Genomic DNA, 6,669 nt, shown 5'->3' on the forward strand with positions numbered 1-6,669 from the left:
ATGACAGCAAAACTTAAGCTGTTCTGATTTACTAATCCTCAGTTTTCTCATCTGCAAAATGGGAGTAAGAGGATCCTCATATGGCTGTTGTGAGACTTCAGTGAATTAATGTTTACAAATTGTGTAGTCAGGGCCTTCTGTGTACAGGAGGCTCAATAAAAGGTAGCCATGTTGATACTGTGCTGATACCATGTTACAGTGTCGAAAACAGCCTTTTCTTTCAGCCATTGGTATGGTCACTTGCGAAAGCTCTAAAGAAGGGGACATTTTATATCGATTCCGTAGGGCGTTGAATTCCCAGGGGAAGAGTTAGATTTGCTCTAATTAACCCACACTCTCTCAACCAGGCTTCACCATGTCTGCAAGCATATATTCCCTTTATCCATCTTAACTGAGGACCTCTTCCACACCAGGCCTTGTGATGGGCCCAGGAAAAACTGGGGGAATAAGTGGGAATTACTGCCTGCATCACTGTGAGTCCTCTGGGTGCTCAGGGAAGCAGATGCCCTTTGAGAGAAGCAGGGGCGGGACGGGGAGGGACGCAGAGAGCCTGCAGAGAGCCCTGTGAAGGAGAGAGAGCAGGAAGGAACATGGGTAGAAGAGGCCCAGACGGCTGCCCAGTTCTAAGACCATTTTGGCCTGGCAGTGGAGTCCCGCATGTGGCAGGAACGACCTGCTTCCCATGCTTGCTAAGTCAGTGGCTGGGGGTAGCCCGCGGGAAGGGAGGCCGTGGCACACCTTGGCCAATTTGAAACACAGCAGCTGGGGCCGTGGGAGACCTGAGGGGCCCATTTTTAGGGCTGCCCCACTGTCTTCATGGACTTTATAGTTTGGAGGGGGAGACAGGCCTTAAATAGTCGCAGAAACAATGCATGATTTGCAATTGTGCTTAGAGCCATGGAAGAGAAGCCCAGGAGACCATGAGATGGTTTCACAGAGAGCCTGGTCTTATGAAAGGTTGGGAGGACTTCCTGGAGGAAGGGGTTTCCTGGGGCTGAGGTTAGAAAGACAAGCAGAAGTTGGCCAGGTGAAGAGGGGCTGGAGACAGATTCCAGAGAGAGTAAGAGGCATTCCAGGAAGACAATAGAAATGATAATTGACAAACTGTCCTAGAAATTCTGGGGGCTTAAAAAAGGATCATTTCTCTGCTTTCCTAATGTTCTTTCCTTTGGGATTTAATGGTGGCATTTTTTCCTGGGAAAAAGAACAGTCCCCTTCCCCACCCAGCAAACATGGTTGTTATATACGTACAATATCTCAGAAGTCTGGGTTTATCCACTTCTTGGGGGACTGGGACATGCTGGCCTTACGGATGAGGAATTTACCGGCCGCTGTTAGCGAGAAGCTCTCGTTGTTGAGGAGAGACCCCAGTCCTCTCCCCTGTACTGAAAAATGATGAAGTGCAGAAGTAGGTTATAAAATGAGTCCTGTGAGTGTGTCTCAAGGACACAATATGTCACTGTAATGTTTGACGACGGACGGCAAGAGTCTAAGCATGAGGTTGATGGTGTCCTGTCCACCCGACCCCACGCGGCCTCCCAGCCACAGGCTCTGTCGGGTCCTCCCTGTGTGGGGGGGCTCTGCACAGGTCACGGAGGTGACAGAGGGTGGCTCGTGTGCACCAACCCAGGTTCACGCAGGCGGGTGTTTGTGAGAGGGGCCGGGAGAGGCGGAGATCTCCCGACTTTGCTGTGAGCCCTTCTCTGACAGCCATGGCTTTTCTTGAGCCCTAGAAAGCTTAGCTGATTTCTAAAATTGGCTGGTTCTCTTAAAATTCTGTTTCCTTCACCTAAACACCCCATCCAGACCCTCTGACCTGGATGTCAAAGACTCTGGTCCTAAGAGAGTCCCAGATGATTCCGGGCCCTTCGGGACAGGAGGTCCGACCTTGAGTCCTCACACTCAAGGTGTGTGCCCTGTGCCCCTGCGGGGGACTGTTGTCTTTTCCTCTCTTGCCTTAAATATATTAGCAATCTGGATAAACTCAGCAGCCTTCTCTTGTAGGACACTAACATTTTTAATATCACTTAAAAGACATCAGCTCTGTGTGACGAAGCATTCGGTTCGGTTTTCCGCCCGCCCGTGCACCTGAGGAATGATCCTTACTAGATCAGAACCTGTCTCGGGCCGTGCTAGCGACTAGTGCGTTGTCCGCTCTCGCCGGTGAGAGAGGCCCACTCCCTCCCACGCAGCCTCCAGGGCGCGTCTCCAAGGCTGCGCGCCTCTTGGTGCATCTGCTGTTGCTTTCCCGGGGCCTGAGGAGCCGCTGACAGTGATTGGCAGGAGAGTGTTTCCAAGAATATTTTAAAAAAGAAAAAAGAATGAAGGGGAAGAGGAAAGAAAGGGAGAAAAGCACTGCAAGTAAGAAAGAGGGAGAGAGAAGTTTTGTTGAAGAATGACAGGGACCAAGTCGGCCTCTGCCTACTGCGTGTGACTGACTGGCCAGACCAGGACGCCGGCCTTCTGAGTTACACGCTGCCGGCTGGCGCTCGCTGCATCACCTATTTGACACCCGCATTTGGAACAGAGAAAGTCTGTATTTAAAGTGCTGACTGCGGGGTTTCTGGCTTGCATTTTCTCAGTCCCTGCTTGGTTTCGAAGCACAAGAATCTGGGGCTTGAAAGGGGGCAGGGGGTGGGCATGGGGACGCCTGCGTTGCTGTGGCGTGCCCCGCCATGGGAATGGTGGCTTAGACACAGTCTAGATCCAGAGAGGGTGGGAAGGCCAGCTCTCCCCTCTGCTCACTTTGGTGTCTCTTTTCTCCCTCCCGCTACCATTCCTTCTGGGAGAGAAGTCCCAGCTAGTGTCTATACAGCATTAGAGAAGCCGTGGAAAATGGAAGCCCCACAGAATAATTCTCCAGGTGGTATAGGTAGATGCCTTTTATGACATGACCTTTCTGAGATGGAGCCTTCAAAATGGCCCTCCTCCTGCTGAAGACATTGTGTTGTCTTCCCCACTGCCGCCTGGATACGCCCCACTTTGAGCTCTGACATTGCCCCCTGCAATCTGAGGTGCAGGGAACACGTGAACTGCCCCCCTGTGGTGCCATTCACCATCCTCTGGTGCCGCCCCCCTCACCACATGTGCCATACGAGGGCTCGCGGGGTCCAACCAGCGGAATCGGAGCTCTGTGGGTTCTAACAACAGGAGGCGTTGAATACAGGGAATTCATCAGGTAAAGGAGGGCTGAGGCACCAACAGGGCATGACATGGCTCTCAAGAGATTCGCAAACAGAAAGGGACTAAGGTCACAGATGGGGCCTTGGTCACCTGGCAGAGGTCGGGACCACGTAAGTAAGCCTGTCCAGCTGAAGTCTCTGATGGGACAGAGCTGCCTGAGTCAGGGAAGGGGAGAGAGAGAGAGAGAGAGAGAGAGAGAGAGAGAGAGAGAGAGAGAGATTGATTCTGGCTTTTTCTTTCTTCCTGTGTCAATTAGCTCAGGTTGCCATAACAGAATATCACAGACAAGGTGGCTTACACAACACATGTTTATTTTCTCACAGTGCTAGAGATTGGATGTCCAAGACCACATGGCCTTTCCCCTGTGTGTGCACAGAGAGAGACAGAGAGAGAATGAATGCTCTGGTGTTTCTAACTCCTATAAGAACACCAGTCCTTTCAGATTAAGGCCTCACTGCTCTATCTTAAGGTCCTATCTCCAGATACAATCACACTGGGGGTTAGGGCTTCAACGTCTGAATTTTGAGGGGAACACTCCAGTCCATAACACTTCCTGTCTCCTCCCAGGACCTCCCATGGGTCAAACCAATGGTTGATACAGGAAGCTAGGAAATGGAGCCTCCAGAGGTCAGGATCTGTGTGATAAAGATAAAGCATGGGGTCATTGTTGGGTGGAGTTGCATTGGGTACGTGTGTACAAGAGTGTGTTCATGTTCACAATTGGCCTTCTGCTAGAAGGGGCGGTGGGGAAATGGACAGTGGTTGGGCAACCAAAAGTGTCCACCTCAGAATGATGCTGAGTCTCTTTCTGTCTTTGGAACTAACCATGTTTCTTGAATGTTCATGTTTTCTCTTGGCCTGTGGCCCTCTCCACCCCCTTTTCCTCTTTCCCATCCTTTTGCCTGGCTGAGTTCTCGTCAATGCCATCATATCTGTAGGTTAGTTTCTTTCGTTTTAACTGCCAGGCACTGTTTTAGGCTCTGATGACATAGAGCCAGCCAAGTACCTACCTTCATGGAACTTACATTCCAGCTGGGGAGATAGGGGTCAACAATAAATCAATGAGCAAATAATAGTACAGCAGGTAGGGATGTAAAAAAGTGCAGAAAGTAAATCAAGGAGGGGAAGATAGGGAGTGCCAGAGGAGTGGGTGGTCTGTCTGTATTTTATGCTAGTTTGGCCCAAAGGCCTCAGAAATAAGTAGTGTCTAGGCAGAGATTTTAAGGACAGGAGTCATGGTGGTTGCTGCACACCGAATACTGGCCCCCCAAATGTGTCCACATCCCAATCGCCACAACCTGTGACTATTACCTTACATCATAAAGGGACTTTGCAGATGTGATTAGATGAAAGATTTGAGACGGTCAGATTATTTTGGATTCTCTTTGATGGACCCAGGGTCATCACAAGAGTGTTTATAAGAGGAAAACAAAAAGAGTCAGAGTCAGAGGTAGGACATGTGACCAAAGTAAGAAGTTGAAGTGATGTGAGGACCAGCCAGGAGTCAAGGACTGTAGATGGCCGCTAGGGGCTGGTAAAGCGACTATAGGAAGCCCATACCCAGGTAATGGGGGAGGATATTTCAGACAGAGGAATAGCTGGTATAAATATTACATAGTAGGAGGTGCTTAGTACGTTGATTCCATTTACCGAGCATGTATATGATTGGCACTTTTTGCCTCTCTCCACACTCAACACCCAGGGCTTACCTCACTATTAAAATTGCTTATTGCTTTGTGTTTCACCCCCTTTGACTATAAACCCCTTGATAGCAGGGACCTAGAGGTTTTCATTGCTTTGCCCCCGGTGCAGAATAAATAGCTTAACAAAATGCTGTGTCTTAGAAGTTGAAGACTCTCTAGGAAACTCCATCTCTATGTATAAACTCATGGGACCACGTGACGGCCTGTAGAGTGGTCTTATGGGGTATTTGTCTGTCTAGTGCCAATCCGGATTATGGACTGGGCAAAGGAAGGTGTGATGGCGGGCACAGACGGACTGTCGTCCTGGTTTTGCGAGAACAGAGCCCAGGTAATGACGTAATTGATCAGGCTTCCTCGTCATCCATGACGCAGGAGGGCCTGTCCTTTGCGCGGAGGGTCTTGGTGAGGGTCACTCATTAACGGTGATGGGATCAAGAGATCACTGTTGTGGTTAGGGGAGACCTAGGTCCTCACGGTCACCACCTCATTAAAGAATCTGCTGCTTAGTTCCTGTGTAGTCCTTACCGAGCCCAGCTGCCATGGTAACTGGGAAGTTACCAGAAGCCTTCTGCAGGTCTGAGGACGCACTTTCCTGCCGCGCATCTCCCTGGGGTGGTCTCTGGCTCTTGTCTACCTCCCAGCTCGAGCACAAGCCTCAGCAGCTGGGGAGAGGCGGCTTTCATCAGAACCCTTGGAAGCTGTTCAGGGGGCTTATACGCTGATTTTTAGGCTGTCTGCTCACCAGCGTCTTCATTATTTCACACTCCAAATACTTGAAACTGCCACTGGGTCACCCTCAGCTCCCTGCAATTAACCGTTGGCTTTGAAAATCCAGCTGTGCTCAGCATTTCACTGATGATTACAGATGCAAGGAAGGAGGTCGAGGCTCTCAAGTCAGACAGTTGTTGCCGGAGGAGGGAGGAAAGGAAGGCGTCAGAAGGAAGAGGAGAGTCCGGGTGTGCTGGCAGGGGACAGCCGAGTGCTGGGCAAGAGAGAGAAGGTGCACAGCTGTAGAGGCAGATAGGGATGGCCTGAGCCCTGGTCATTAGGACTGGACAGGACAGGCAAGAAAGGGCTCACGGGGAAAGGGAGGGGCTGTGAGAACTGGGAGAAGGTAGGCCTGTGTGCACGTGTGCACATGGGTGTGTGTGTTGGGGGGGCACTTAGGGGTGCAGAAAGGTCGAGGGGATGTTTCCGGAGCACCAGAGCCAGAGCAAGGGCCTCTCCCTTTGTTAACTCTATTAGACTTCGCCTCCAATGTGTATGTGCTCGGCATTGTTCCTCTCATTTTTATACACAAGAAAATGAAGGCGCACAGCTGGCCAAGGTGGTGCAGGGCCAGCTAAACCTGACGGTAGAGCCTGGGCCACTCTACTGTTTAGCAGAAATTAGAAAGATGACTGACCAAAGTCGGGCAGTGGATCGGCCTGTTGGGGTTTCGGAGCTCTGAATAGTCTATGCTCCAGTGCATAGTCATGCTCCAGTGACGAATGACCCCGTCACAGGAGCCAGTGGCTTCTCTTGTCGTCACGCTTCGTGTTCCTTGTGGGCGGCATCACTCCATGACCCAGGCTGATGGGACAGCTTTGACCTTGAAAGTTGTGTTGCTTGTACGGGGAACTCTAAGCTGGCTTTTCTGCTTGGAAATGTCACACATCAATAATCTCTTCCTCCCCGGGTTGTTGAGGATCAAGGGCGATGTTACATACACAACAGTCGATAAACGGTATGTTGCTTCCCCGCCTCCCGAATCAGAGCTCTACTTTTCTCAATTTTCAGAACA

Source organism: Mustela lutreola, chromosome 3 (assembly GCF_030435805.1).
Source record: "Mustela lutreola isolate mMusLut2 chromosome 3, mMusLut2.pri, whole genome shotgun sequence".
NCBI classification, from domain to species: domain Eukaryota; kingdom Metazoa; phylum Chordata; class Mammalia; order Carnivora; family Mustelidae; genus Mustela; species Mustela lutreola.